Source organism: Larimichthys crocea, unplaced genomic scaffold (assembly GCF_000972845.2).
Source record: "Larimichthys crocea isolate SSNF unplaced genomic scaffold, L_crocea_2.0 scaffold239, whole genome shotgun sequence".
Lineage (NCBI taxonomy): Eukaryota > Metazoa > Chordata > Actinopteri > Sciaenidae > Larimichthys > Larimichthys crocea.
Genome location: NW_020853172.1, coordinates 225,946 through 240,284, shown reverse-complemented (window position 1 = coordinate 240,284; position 14,339 = coordinate 225,946). Strand labels below are relative to the sequence as shown.

At 41.7% G+C, this 14,339-nt stretch overlaps 1 protein-coding gene across 2 annotated transcripts in view; it reads right to left on the bottom strand.

Moving 5' to 3' along the window:
• Positions 1–11,825, bottom strand: part of usp54a (ubiquitin specific peptidase 54a) — a 45,633-nt gene extending 33,808 nt beyond the window's left edge. Inside the window, exon 1 of one of the 2 annotated variants that reach the window (XM_027275871.1) lies at positions 11,569–11,825. The gene's annotated coding sequence lies outside the window, so the exon portion shown is untranslated. Of the gene's footprint in view, positions 1–51; positions 327–11,568 lie in introns of those variants that run through there. The other variant, XM_027275872.1, reaches the window with a different exon arrangement.
• Positions 11,826–14,339: the final 2,514 nt, after the last annotated feature.

Below are 14,339 nucleotides of genomic sequence, written 5' to 3'. Positions count from 1 at the left end.
GAGCAGCAACAACAACAACAACAACAACATGGAGGTCTGGAAGCGGCTCACCTGTGACCTGCAAAGCCCGAGAAGCCGCGCCTGAGCAGGACCTGCAGCCGGTTTGTAGTCCACAACGGAGCTCCGGCGGGTTATTGTGTTTAAAGCGGCAGAATGGAGGGGGGAGGAGTTACTACCTGCAGCACTGTGCGCGTGCACGAGCGCGTGCGCCACCATCTGTGTGTGTGTGTGTGCATGTCCTATATGTGTGTGTCCAGTGTGGGAACTAAATATCTTTCAGCAAGGTCAACAACGCATTTAAAATTACACCAAGCTCTTCTTAACTCTGCCATTATGTCCACACAGGCTGCAGAGCCTCTCCTAACCCAGCTCTGGTTCTAGCACGACGATTGGTTCCAGCTTTCCCCAGGGGCCTGAAAAACCTCCCCTTCTTCTTCTTCCAAATCCAAATAACCTGCGATGCCAATTTGCTGTAAATACTCTTGTACAATATATTTTATTTACTATTGCTGTTTTGGTTTTGATTAGATTAGATATACTGTTTGTAATGCTGCCTTCAGGCAGACGATACAGAGCCATTGGTGCGAGGACAAATAGATTCAAACACAGTTTTTATCCAAATGCAATAGCCAAAAAATTATGTGCACAATGTTTTAATGTTTTACGTAATAGGTGTATGCTCCTTTTAGCATATTTAGTATTTATTTTGATTTTAGCATATGTTTAATTTTATTTATTTTAGTACTTTTTAATGTCTCAGGTATCTTTATTCTTATTTATTCTAGTTATTTTAACACTCACTAGTCACTTTAACGCTAGGATTTTATTTATGTTGCACTGACTGACTAGAAGCACTTTCAATCTCGTTGTACCTGTGACAATGACAATAAAGATCTATTCTATTCATCCCACCATGGGGAAATTCACTTGTAACAGCAGCAAGATATAGAAACAAAAGTAGAAGAGGCCAAAACAAAAAAGACACAATAAACAGACAGAAATATCTAAACTACACAATAACCACGAAAAAGTAATCAACCTTCAAAAACAGACAAGTACTAAGGATAAGAGTGACATGATATATAAAGAGTATTGTAGTGTAAAGTGACCATAGTGTAAGTAATCTTGCAAAGAAAGTGACCATAATATAAATAAGAACTGCAAGGTATAAATGAAATAAAATGGAAAAATTTAAATGAACATGAACAGGAGACTACAACAATCAGGTGGTGGGGGTGTTGTACAGTCTGACATTTTATTATGTATAGTTTGCTCTTTATATTTGTATTATTATGTTGCCTATCGTCACTGTGTGTAATGCTGCTGCTGCACTGTAATTTCCCAGTTTGGGATAAATAAAGTCTGTCTGTCTATCTATCTAAATATGATCCAGTTTCACCAGAATCAGTGAAATAGTTGGTGGTGTTACGTACTTCTCCCGACCCGGAGTTACTACCTGCAGCACTGTGCGCCACTATCTGTGTGTTTCCTAACCCAGCTCTGGTTCTAGCACGACATTGGCTCCAGCATTACCCAGCTCCTCTGGCCTGAAAACATCTCCACTTCGCCAGTGATCCGAAACTATGGAAGCCCTAGGCAGTCATGCATTCATACATTTGATTTCTAGTGATAACCACGGACAGTACAATGAATGTGGCACCAACCGCCACCATGTAGGAAATACTGGTTCTAATCTAAATATTGGCAAAGACGTGGATCATTGGTGGACGCCTGGGTGCCATCTGTGACAACACAACACCCATCAAAGCGTCCGTGCTCTTAATCCTGCATAACTTTAAGCCTTAATATAACGTGAACAGGTGAGTTGTATATAAATTCACCCTCAGTACAGTTGTCATGAACGGGGAAATTAGCTACAGAGACCAAAACTGTTTTTTGTACCAGGCTGTAAACATGTTTATTTCTGCTGTGAAATTGGACATTTGAACATGGGGACTTATGGGGACTGACTCGCTTCTGGAGCCAGCCTCAAGTGGACGTTAGAGGAACTGCAGTTTTTGGCACTTCAGCAGCCAGGCTAACCACATCCTGGACCTGTCAGTGTACTGGATCCATTTGATAATGTGATGCCTGAGAAAATAAATGTTCCTTTAGTCCCTCTGTAAAGATATATTTAAGTCCTGTGCAACAAACCCGGCAGTTTAAGAGGCTTTTAAGGTCATCTTTAAGATCAACATGAGCTTATAATAACTTCTGAAGAGGTCACAGACTCATCAGAAAATGACTGAAGCCGACAGTGAAGACACTCAGGAGTTAAACCTGTAAGCTGACTGTGCAGTGAGCAGCAGAGCTGAGGTTGTGCTGTGTGTCTGTGACTGTATCGATCAGCGTATTGATCACATTAGAAACACAGGAGGACACGTCAGGATCAATACATTGCAGCTCACCGCTGCCTACCACAAAACAAACTGCAGCCTGAGCCTCATAATGTTCATAATCAACATGTTCATTACAATAAACTCTGATGCACACTCATTATAGTGTTTAATTATTCATTAAAAGGTTTTACTTAATCATTCAGATAAATATTTTATTCTAACTTATTAATACTTCATCAGCTACTGCAAATACTAATATACAACGTTTAAATATCATAGTACTGCTGCTATTAACAAGACAGTCAGGAGTCAGTCTGGAGCTACTACTGTGACTACTTTAAAAACAAAAGAAACTAATAAAACCACCATGTAATAAAACTGATTTATTGTTTTTGTGCCACCAAGAAAATTAAAACTAAGTGGAGTTTACGACTGGAAACCACCACAGGCCAACAACAACAACAACAACAGATGTATCCCACAAAAACACTGAGTACTTTAACTTTTTGGGAAATATTCCTTCTCAGAATGACAAACTCATAACAAGTCTCCACATTAAAGCAACTTTTCTGTTCTCACACTATGTAACTTTGGGCTAAGTACGTAACGCTTTACGGCACTAAGTCACACAGCACACAGTTTATGATGGACAGTGAAGTAAACTGAAGGTGCTGTTAGGTATTGTTAGGTCAGTTTGTTAGCCAAGCTGTGATCTCAGAGCACCAGGGGTGGAGGTGTTTTGGGGTGCTGGAACCAATGTCGTGCTAGAACTGGAGCTGAGCAGGCAGGCAATCAGCAGCCTCTATGGACATAATGGCAGAGGAGAAGAGAGCGAAGAGGATGTTGACGGAGGAAGCTAAGAAGAGAAAAGGAGAGAGTGAACGAGCAAGAAGCCGCCGGACAAGAGTAAATGTGGGACTGACTTTTAGTGGTTGGTGAGAGCTTGGTGAAATAAAAGGCTGAAAGACAGACGCCGAGCTGGGCTGACTGCTGCTGGACTAGTCAGTGATATTAGTTGCTGCTGGTGACCTGGTTGATTTGATGTTTGGCTGCTAGTTTTTGATGATAAGTAATGTAATCAGAACAAATACTCGAGTACAGCTGGACATATTTACCACAGTGGGATTACACTCTGAAACTGGAGGAGCTAAATCACAAAAATTTCCACGTGGTGTTGCTTTAAATATAAACTGCTATGAGAGGAAAAGCCTAAAGTACATGTACTTCAAATGTGACTCACCACCGCTGACTGCAACCACATCTAATACTGCTTATGAAAACACAATATCTACCAGAGTAAACAGAGCTTCATAAGAAGGCGAACAGTACAAGCGGCAGTATGAATTATGTGAGAGAGATGACACGCATGTGGTTAAAAATAAATTCATGCTGTTTAATGAAAAAACATAAAACACAAAGAAGCATGTGGAGCTGAACGGAGAGTTTTGGGTGGAGAACAGATATGAACCACAGCTCAGCCCTCAAACATTCCTCTGGTGGAAACTCCTCAGCCTGGTTTCTATTAAACGGGGCTGAACGGGACTGAAAAGGACCGAAATGGGCTAAATATGGGTGTGCAGAACCGCTTTATATCGATCATTTCTGTCGACTGGGTGATGTCTTATTGTTTGTTACTGTCTTTCCTTTCATAGACAGTTTGGAAGCAGCTGTTTACGTCTTAATTTGGACTATTTGATGTCTTTAAGATCTCCATTCCTTCCATGCTGGTTCCTAGAGTCCCCCAAAAGGGACCCAGAGCTTTCTGTGGAACCAGCTCCCAGTTCTGGTTCTGGAGGCCAGAGTTTCTCCTCTTGCAGGTTCTTGTGGATCATATCTACTCCTAGAGCAACTGGTCTAGCCTGCTGCCGTGGTCCTGTTGACGTCTATCATTACTACATTAAAGTTTAGAGTTATAATTTTAATTATCATCATTATTATTAGAACTAACACAACTTATCGCAGTGGATGGCCGCCCAACACGAGGAGTTAGGTTCTGCTTGAGGTTTCCGCCTTTCACTTGAAAAGGCTTTTATTGTGACAGGAAGTATACCCTCAGTCCAATGTGGCAACTAAGTGCTACAGCCACAGCTCAGATTTTCAAAATAAAAGTGAAGTAAACGCAAATTAAGCACCGGTGGTCAATTAAACTTCTTTTTAGCTTTTTTGTTTTTCTTACTGGTGTTTATTTGTTATAAAATTACATAATTTCATTTATCTATTTCATTTTTCCACTGTCTATTCTGCTGGATTTTATTCATTGTTGTCATTTCTGCTTTTATCTGAAAGCGTTTGAGAAGACAGACGAAGAAGAAGAGGGGAGTCTTGTGACTGTCAGATGGATGCTTGTTTTGTCACTCACATGAGAAGATCTGCGTGTACAGAGAATAAAACTTCATTGTATTATGGACACAGACTCTGCATCAGCCACTTAAATCTGAACTGAAGCCGCACACAGACTGACTGACTGTAACATCGCATGATGTTCAGATGAACAGTAGCAGCTCTCTCGTGTGAGTGGGGGTTTATTTTGGAAGAGTTTCCAGCAGTGGAAGCGGTCCAGTCCATTTTAACCCCCTGGTGAGAAGTTCCACCGCGGCGTGACAGAAACAGCAGCGTCCGTGTGATGACGTTCGTTATTTTTTCACAGCAGAGCAGCTTTGAGTAAACAGACAGTTCTTGTTTGTCCAGAGGGTGGCGTCAGAGGAGGAAAGGTCAGGAGGCCGGCAGAGTCGTCCTCTGGGGACCACAACATCATTCAGACAAACAGTCCTCCTGATTTGTCTTTAGTTTTTGTGTTTGTTTTCTCCCTGGTCTTTTCTTTGTCTTATGTTGTCTTGTCGTGTCTTGTCTCGTCTTGTCTTATGTTGTTTTATGTTGTCTAGTCTTGTCTTGTCTTGTCTTGTCTTGTCTAGTCTAGTCTAGTCTGGTCTTATCTTGTCTGGTCTTGTCTTGTGTGGTCTTATCTCGTTTTATCTAGTCTTGTCTGGTCTTATCTTGTCTTTTCTGGTCTTATCTAGTCTTGTCTGGTCTTATCTTATCTTATCTTGTCTTGTCTGATCTTGTCTAGTCTAGTCTAGTCTTGTCTGGTCTAGTCTGGTCTTATCTAGTCTTGTCTGGTCTTATCTAGTCTAGTCTAGTCTAGTCTAGTCTTGTCTTGTCTTGTCTTGTCTAGTCTAGTCTGGTCTAGTCTTGTCTGGTCTTATCTTGTCTTTTCTGGTCTTATCTAGTCTTGTCTGGTCTTATCTGGTCTTGTCTGGTCTTATCTTATCTTGTCTTGTCTGGTCTTATCTTGTCTTGTCTTGTCTTGTCTTGTCTTGTCTGATCTTGTCTTGTCTAGTCTAGTCTAGTCTAGTCTGGTCTTATCTTATCTTGTCTTGTCTTGTCTGATCTTGTCTAGTCTAGTCTAGTCTGGTCTTATCTTATCTTGTCTGGTCTTATCTGGTTTTGTCTAGTCTTGCCTTGTCTGGTCTTATCTAGTCTTATCTTGTTTTATCTAGTCTTGTCTGGTCTTATCTTGCCTTGTCTGGTCTTATCTAGTCTTGTCTGGTTTTGTCTGGTCTTATCTTGCCTTGTCTGGTCTTGTCTTGTGTGGTCTTATCTCGTTTTATCTAGTCTTGTCTGGTCTTATCTTGTCTTGTCTTGTCTTGTCTTGTCTGATCTTGTCTAGTCTAGTCTAGTCTAGTCTAGTCTGGTCTTATCTTGTCTGGTCTTGTCTTGTGTGGTCTTATCTCGTTTTATCTAGTCTTGTCTGGTCTTATCTTGTCTTTTCTGGTCTTATCTAGTCTTGTCTGGTCTTATCTTATCTTATCTTGTCTTGTCTGATCTTGTCTAGTCTAGTCTAGTCTTGTCTGGTCTTATCTGGTCTAGTCTGGTCTTATCTTATCTTGTCTTGTCTGGTCTTATCTGGTCTTGTCTTGTCTTGTCTGATCTTGTCTAGTCTAGTCTAGTCTAGTCTTGTCTGGTCTTATCTTATCTTGTCTTGTCTTGTCTGGTCTTGTCTGGTCTTATCTGGTCTTGTCTGGTCTTATTTGGTCTTATCTGGTCTTATCTGGTCTTGTCTGGTCTTATCTTGTCTTTTCTGGTCTTATCTAGTCTTGTCTGGTCTTATCTTATCTTGTCTTGTCTTGTCTTGTCTGGTCTTATCTGGTCTAGTCTGGTCTTATCTAGTCTTATCTAGTCTTGTCTGGTCTTATCTGGTTTTGTCTAGTCTTGTCTAGTCTGGTCTTATCTTGTCTTGTCTGATCTTATCTAGTCTTGTCTTGTCTTGTCTTATCTAGTCTTGTCTTGTCTTGTCTTATCTTGCCTTGTCTGGTCTTTTATAAAATATCAGTATATTGAATACTGGCTGTTTAAGTGCTGCTCTTCATTCTGCGTAGTAATTCACGTGAAGCGATCACTCTGCAGCTGCTCATGAAGAGAGTTTGTAAGGTGCTGAGCTACTGAAGCGATCCAGCTGTGTTACATCTGTTTCAGGAGAAAATGTTCATTTGGAGCCGGTTCAGTATGCGGTGACAGTAAGCTGTTCCCAATCAACGTTTCATGAAAGCAGAGAGAGCAAACACACCCCAGAGCTGCTGCTTCAGACGCTCGAACACAACGTGAAGCACAGACAGGCGACACATCGTCCTGCTGTCCTCACATGCTCTGCGGTGAGTTCTGCTCCATGGAGCGCTTTGTTGGGAAAAAATGTTTCATAACTAATTGGACCTGTGAAGTTCAGTTTTTTTTTAATGTTGGGACACTTAAACGACGAGTTAGCTTCAACACAAGTAGCAGGTCAGAGGTCAGAGGTCACAGCAGGCGGTCAACAGTAATTAGTGGGACGCCAAAGTGAGATAACGAGCCGGCCGCGGTGAGGAGAAAATGTCAAATTAAAGCTGACAGACGTGGATTCTTCACAGAAATATGAACGTTCCCACAATGACTGAACGGTGTCTCTGTCATTCGTATGTCTGTTCTCACACTATGTAACTTTGGGCTCCGGGTCGGGAGAAGTACGTAACGCTTCACGGCACTAAGTCACACAGCAGCAACTATTTCACTGATTCTGGTGAAACTGGATCAAATTTTATGGAGGAAATGTTTTATTTAGTGTTAGTGTTTGCACCACAGGCGATTTGGACCACCGGGAAGAAGGAGAAGAAGAAGAGGAGGTTTTTCCAGACTCGGGGTGTGGGAGGACACTGGAGCCAATGTCATGCCAGAACAGGAGGTGGGCGAGTGGGTTCGGCAGCCTCTATGGACATAATGACAGACGAGGATGTCGATGGAGGAAGGTAGGAAGGGAAAAGGAAAGAGTGAGCGAGCAAGGCTTCAAATGGGGCTCTTCTGGTGACCTCTGGGCGACGTCGCTCATGCTCTGACCACTCTTTATACTGTCATCGGGGGAATGCTGGAGCCGATGTTGTGCCAGAACCGGAGCCTCTATGGACGTAATGGCAGAATTTTTATGATATTATGAAAATAAACTCACATTATTATCAGTAAAATCCTGTTTTTTTTGTTTAGATTCAGATGAAAGTCAGCAATAAATCACATCATCGCTTGATTCTTCATCATATTTCTTGATATTGTAAATAGCTGTATCTCTTGATATTATGATTATTTGTTTAGAACACTTTATTTGAACATCTTGTGTGAAAATATTTCAACTTTATTCTCATCATTTTCATATCTCTCCTTCTAATACACACTAACACATCCAATCAGTCTGTTTTATGAGTTCCGTAATATCTATGAACAACCTGCAGGTAAACTAAACATTTTTAATCTTCATGTTATTATTTAGAGTGACGATGAAGTTTATTAGAACGACCCGATGACTGTGCGATACTGTTCTCAGTTTGAGCTGTCACCACGTGTTTTCCATCTTCTCACGCTGTTGTTTGATGGTTACTGTCCCTCTCGGTGCCGCTCGCTGTGATTTAGCGTTTGTGACGACAGACAAAGAGTTCAGTGAAGTGAGAGCGAAGACGTGTCTCTCATTCGGCTCGCACACAATAAAAGCTGCTGTGATTTGAATACAAAGAGTCTGCAGCTTCCTGCTCATTACTGACACTGAGTGTGTGTGTGTGTGTGTGTGTGTGTGTGTGTGTGAACCAGTTTCCTGCTGAATTAGACTGCTTCAAACAATAAACAATACTGATGATCAAATTACTGGGAGTATTTTTGACACTAATTAACAAATCTGCAGGTCCAAAGAAGGAAAAGTCACAGTTGGTTGTGTGTTTTGCAATGTCGTAGTCTAATCCACCTAAACCTAGACCAGACAGTATGCAGCCTACTCAGATAGTTGAGTCATGCGTGGTCCGAGTCGTCTCATTAAACTGTATTCACAAGCTGCTGTGAATTCTTTTGGATCCTGTCTTGCAGTGTGGTCGCCTCCCAGACAGACACGACTTCTCCTCCCGTTTCCTGCATTCACTTTCTCTGAGTTCATGTAAAGGTGGGCGGTGATATCTGCCTGCAGTTCTAAACTTGACTGGTCTTCAGCTAAAATCCGAGACGAGACCGAGGCCTTTCAAAAAAAAAGAAAAATACTGATCTCAAGTGTTACAGCAGTAGACAGTTTGCATAGTCAGAAACACTGAGTCAATGTTTGGACTGTGCCTGTGACAGCAGCGGTGTTTCACGCGTTATTGACCTTTTATGACACGTGAAATCACCTGTGTGTATGAAAATATGTGGAATATATTTGACATGTTTCATTTAAAAACACTAAATATCATGTGACACCACGTACAGTGTACAGTTACCACTGTGTGTGTGTGTGTGTGTGTGTGCTTTCATGTCACCATGTCCACTTCCTGCATGACATCACCCTTACTGTCCCTGTGTTACACCTGTACTGTTTACTCTAGCAGTCATATGATGGTACCACACACACACACACACACACACACACACACACACACACACACACACACACACACACACACAGTGTATTAAATGACTCACACCTGCCGTGGGCTGTGTGTGTGTGTTAGACCTGTTTGCACTCTGCTGTTTGTCTGACACACGCCTTGAACGCCTTGAACGCCTTGAACACATCGTGTTACTTTCACTGTATCTTTAAAAGCTCCGCTAATGAAATTTTTAACGTTGATAAAAGATTAAATGAACAGATCTGTCATCACAGACGAGACTGGAGACATGTATTTATTTATTTAGCAGCAAATTTTGATCGAAGGAGGAAGAAGAGTTTAAAATCCTCTCAGTATCCTGCAGCAGGATTTTAGGAGGATTTGAACTCTTGAGCACTCGAACTAGATCAGCCCAAATAGAGCAGCAACAGGATAAGCACTCTAATGTTCTGTATAATTAATCAAGTACTGTACTTAAGGACAAATTTAAGGTCATTTACACTACTACTACAGTATCACATTAAATATTTTATAACTGCATTGCAACGACCTGCAAACCTTCTTATCAAACACACAGCAAACCTCTCACCTCTCTCGTTTATTTAACGAAAAAAAAGTCAAAAAAACTGAAAATATATTTGTGTATGAGAACATCTGACGACCCCTTAGATTAATCTGCTGACTCTTTTGTCGGGACATGACCCCTAGCTTGGGCCCCACTGGACTAAACTAAACTAACTGTATATAAAGTAACGTAGCTCCACCTGCAGCACACGGCTGCTCTGATACATCTCAATCACAGGAGACGTTTTACTGCAACACTGCTGTGCTTTCGAGGAGGTAAAGGGTCAAAGGTCAGAGCGGCGATGGTGGGAACGCAGTTTCCCACCGAAAATCACAAACAAGCAGAGTGTTCCTCTGCAGACTCGGTGCGAGCTGGGCGACACAGAATCCAAAAACCATGGACCCGAAAAACAGGGAGTGACCTAGAAGCGAGGCCAAACTGAACCGCGAAAACCAAAGTGCAGCTGGAGAAATTACAGAGTGAGCTCTGAATCAGTCCGTCTGCTGCTTAACTGTCTGTTCCTCCTCCTCAGCACTCACCACACCTGCCAACGCGCCTCATGTTTCCACCGATATCGACATCAATCACAAAGAACAGATCCAGAAAACTCTCCACACGTCTTCTCAGAGTTCACTTCAGGTCTAGCATTTAACCCCCAGCAGTGTTTTCCATTCAGGAGAAAGACATGTTTTTATGACAACAGAGTCTGAGCTGATAATGTGCTAGTGAATTACCCGAGTGACAACCTCTGTGGCCGTGAAGCGAAGCCAACACCAAGTACCATAAACTGCAGTTCCTCTAACGTCCACTTGAGGCTGGCTCCAGAAGTGAGTCAGTCTCCATAAGTCCCCATGTTTCACAGCAGAAATAAACATGTTTACAGCCTGGTACAAAAAACTGTTTTGGTCTCTGTACTGAGGGTGAATTTATATACAACTCACCTGTTCACATTATATTAAGGCTTAAAGTTATGCAGGATTAAGAGCGTTTGATTGACAGGTGGGTGTTGTTACAAAACATGCAGCTAAATTTGCAGTCCCTCTCGTCTTTACCTAGCTTCATGCTGACTTTCAGCTCATAGTTATCTGTTCTTGTTGACTCTCTGCACTCTCAGAGTGTCGTTTTCAGAGACGAATCTGCAGAAGAGAGCAGACAGACGAGCTGGTGAACACAGTGAAGCATTTACCAGGTACAGAGTCAGATATCTCCCAGAAACGGGAGCTAAAACTGAGTCTAAATGAACGATCACGTCACTCCGTAACTGCTGGATGTGGAAATAAACAACTTAGCAAGCTCAACGTGGAACAGGAAACAGCCACAAAGCTGGAAAAACACAGAGGCCGCTGCAGCTACCAGTTATTACGTTAATGTTTCAGGTATTCTGACGATGAATCAATACCTGAGCCTAAAAAGTGTCCCACAGAAACATGTTTACATAACAGTCACACATTATGACTACGAGCCCTGAAGCACGCTGTGGTTTGGGATTTTATCTCAACATTTCCCTTCATCTCAACTAAAGAAGGGCCTCGACCAGACCAGGAAAAAAAACCACACCAAGAGTACACAGACAGACAGACAGACAGACAGACAGACAGACAGACAGGCAGACAGGCAGGCAGGGGGCTGTCCACATACTTATGGCCATGTAGTGTAAACACAGATGTGGAAAATGGAAAGTTATGGAGCAGGAGCAGAGATGAAGTTGTGCAGCAGATCTCTGATGTTTGGATGTAGTTTGGTGATTCATCCTCAGAGGAGTTCTCTCTCTGTCTCATTCATTCCTCTGACGCTCTCTCACCTCAGCATTCAAATGATCTCCTCCTCCTCCTCCTCCTCCTCTGCTGGGCCTCCTTCCTCACACCGACGCCTCCTCAAGGAACAAAAAGCAGGAGTGATGATGGCAGCTCTTCACCTCCTCCTCCTCCTACCTTTCCTTTATCTCTCTCTGTCTCTGTCTCTGTCTCTGTCCACGCCACGCTCAGCAGCCGTCTCCCAGGTGACTCAGCCGGAGAATGACATCATCCCCTGTCAGCACACACACCTGTTTCCTCAAACAGCACCACCTCCTGAACCAGGAAGCCCCGCCTCCAAACCTCCCCCCACCCCACCTCCTGTGCTCTTCCTGGATCTCTTAAAGGGGAAGAGTCAGTCAGTGCTGCAGGGCAGAAACAACAGGTGAGTGAAGAGATATATATATATATATACACCTGTGCACACCGTGATCACATGATCACACATACAGCCTGTGATTGGATCAGTGTGATGACGTGTCATATTGCAAAATGATTAGAGTGTCAATAAACTAATGTTCAAGCATAAAGAAAGCTCTGAATCTCACTGATTAACACGTAATGTCTCGTTTATTTAACCCAGAGTGCTTCACATTTTTCACACTACGTACCATCCCAGAAAATATTCAGCTCCATCATGGAAGTACTTGAAGTCATAGACATATAATTATATATATAATATATCTATACTATATCTATATATATGATATATATATATATTATATTATATATATATATATATAGGTATATATATATATATATATATATATATATATATGTCTATGCTTGAAGTGGTTTATTCCACACTGTAAAATGTCTCTATTGATTGTTTACAGTGAAATACTGTCAAATGACTATGACTGTGTTTTCCTGCCATATTTCAAAGCCTTTATTTATACGGGAATTTATACAGAACAAAGTATTTCATATTAGAGACTTTTAATTATACAGTAAAGCATCGTAACGTTAATCAGCATGTTTTCTTAAAGGTCTTTTACTGCCAGTTTTTCATCATAAAATTTAAAAATATGGAATAAAACATCAACATTAAATCAACAGTACTAACATCCTTTTACTGTAATATTAGTAAAAGTTATGCCGTATTTATTACAGTAAAATTCTGGCAACCACAGCTGTCGTTTTTTTAACGTAAAGACAAAAATTTTTGGGGTGGTGGTGGGAAAATTGTACTCCTGATTCACACTGTTTCACACACGATTACAGAATTTTTGAACCGTTAATTTTACCTCCATTTACTGTCTGCTGCATTTTAACTCGTAACTAATCATCGATGTATGTGCATGCTACATTTATCATAACCATGACTACAAAGCAGGCTGATATTGGCACAAAATATTACAATTTAACTTTACTTTATTTTTTACAAAGTGGTACAAAATTATACCACAGGGGGGAGTTTGTGTACTGTCTGTGGTACTCATGCCACAGTTTGAGAACCAGTGATTTAGCTGTAGTGTAAAAACTACAATTAGTCATTTTATTTCAGGTCATGCGCCAATAATTTCTTGCTCTGCCACACTATGAGAAAAATGGTCAAACAAAAATGTCAAATTAAATTTACTGACGTTTTGCAGAGACTTATATTACAGATTTTACAGAAGTCACTTGCACTCATACATCCAGGGCTCCAAAACACAAACACTGAACCAGTTTAGAAAGCAGCCAACATTCCTCAAAGAGTCCCATTTAAACACATCAGACAGTTCACCGCAGGAGGCCTCCACCTCATTTACTGTGTGTGTGTGTGTGTGTGTGTTTGTCACACATAAAGTCCAATGCTTACAGCAGCAGTCGTGGTGCTGCAGGATCCAGATGAAGAACAGGCCTCCACTCAGACGTCCTATTTCAGATTTTACTGTCCAAGTTTTAAAGTTTTAAAGGGACAGCCTGAGTTATGTGTAGTGTGGTTGGAAGTACTGATCCAGTGCAAACCGGTCGACACAGCCCCGGTTTGAATCTAAGCAATGTACTGGTGAGGACGGGGACAGCAACCAAATGGAACAATCCAAATATCAATAATGATCATTTAAAATACAATGTCAAAATCCGTCCACAGGGACCAGAATCTGTCCAGAAGGACCAAGATCAGTCCAAAAGGACCAAACGTGGACCAAAATCTAATCAGAGGTACCAGAATCTGTCCAAACATAACAAAATCTGTCCACAGATGTCCACTGATTCAATCCTAAGTGGAGGTAAACAATAGAAAGAGAACTGTGGATGAGGAGAACCTTTTCTTCCACCACCAAATCACCTGGTTCTTGTGCTGGTTCTGTTCAGGATAAATAATCCAAACCTGCCTCCTGCGTGAACTGTCTGTAGCTGAGCACCACCAAAATACTCAAGTAGAGTACAAGTACCTCAAAACTACTTGGGTAAGATACATTCCAACACTGTTGATGCTGCAAAAAACATCCCCGTGTGGCTCCTGAACATCTAATTACTGAAACTACAGAAACTGCAAACTACTGTAGTACTACAGCGCCACACAGTACTGTCATCAGCAGTATTGTATTACTCCTCTTCCTCCCTGCAGACCTTAGTGTTTTGTGCAGAGACTGTTGAGCTGCGAAGAAGCAGCAGAAAACACACAACGACATCATGATGGTGCACACACACACACACACACACACACACACACACACACACACACACACAGATGACAGCTTATTTCTGGCCTGTCTCCCATAGCGACCGGACTACGCTCTGTCACCACGGCCACGGATGGAAACCAGACAGACAGACAGACAGACAGACA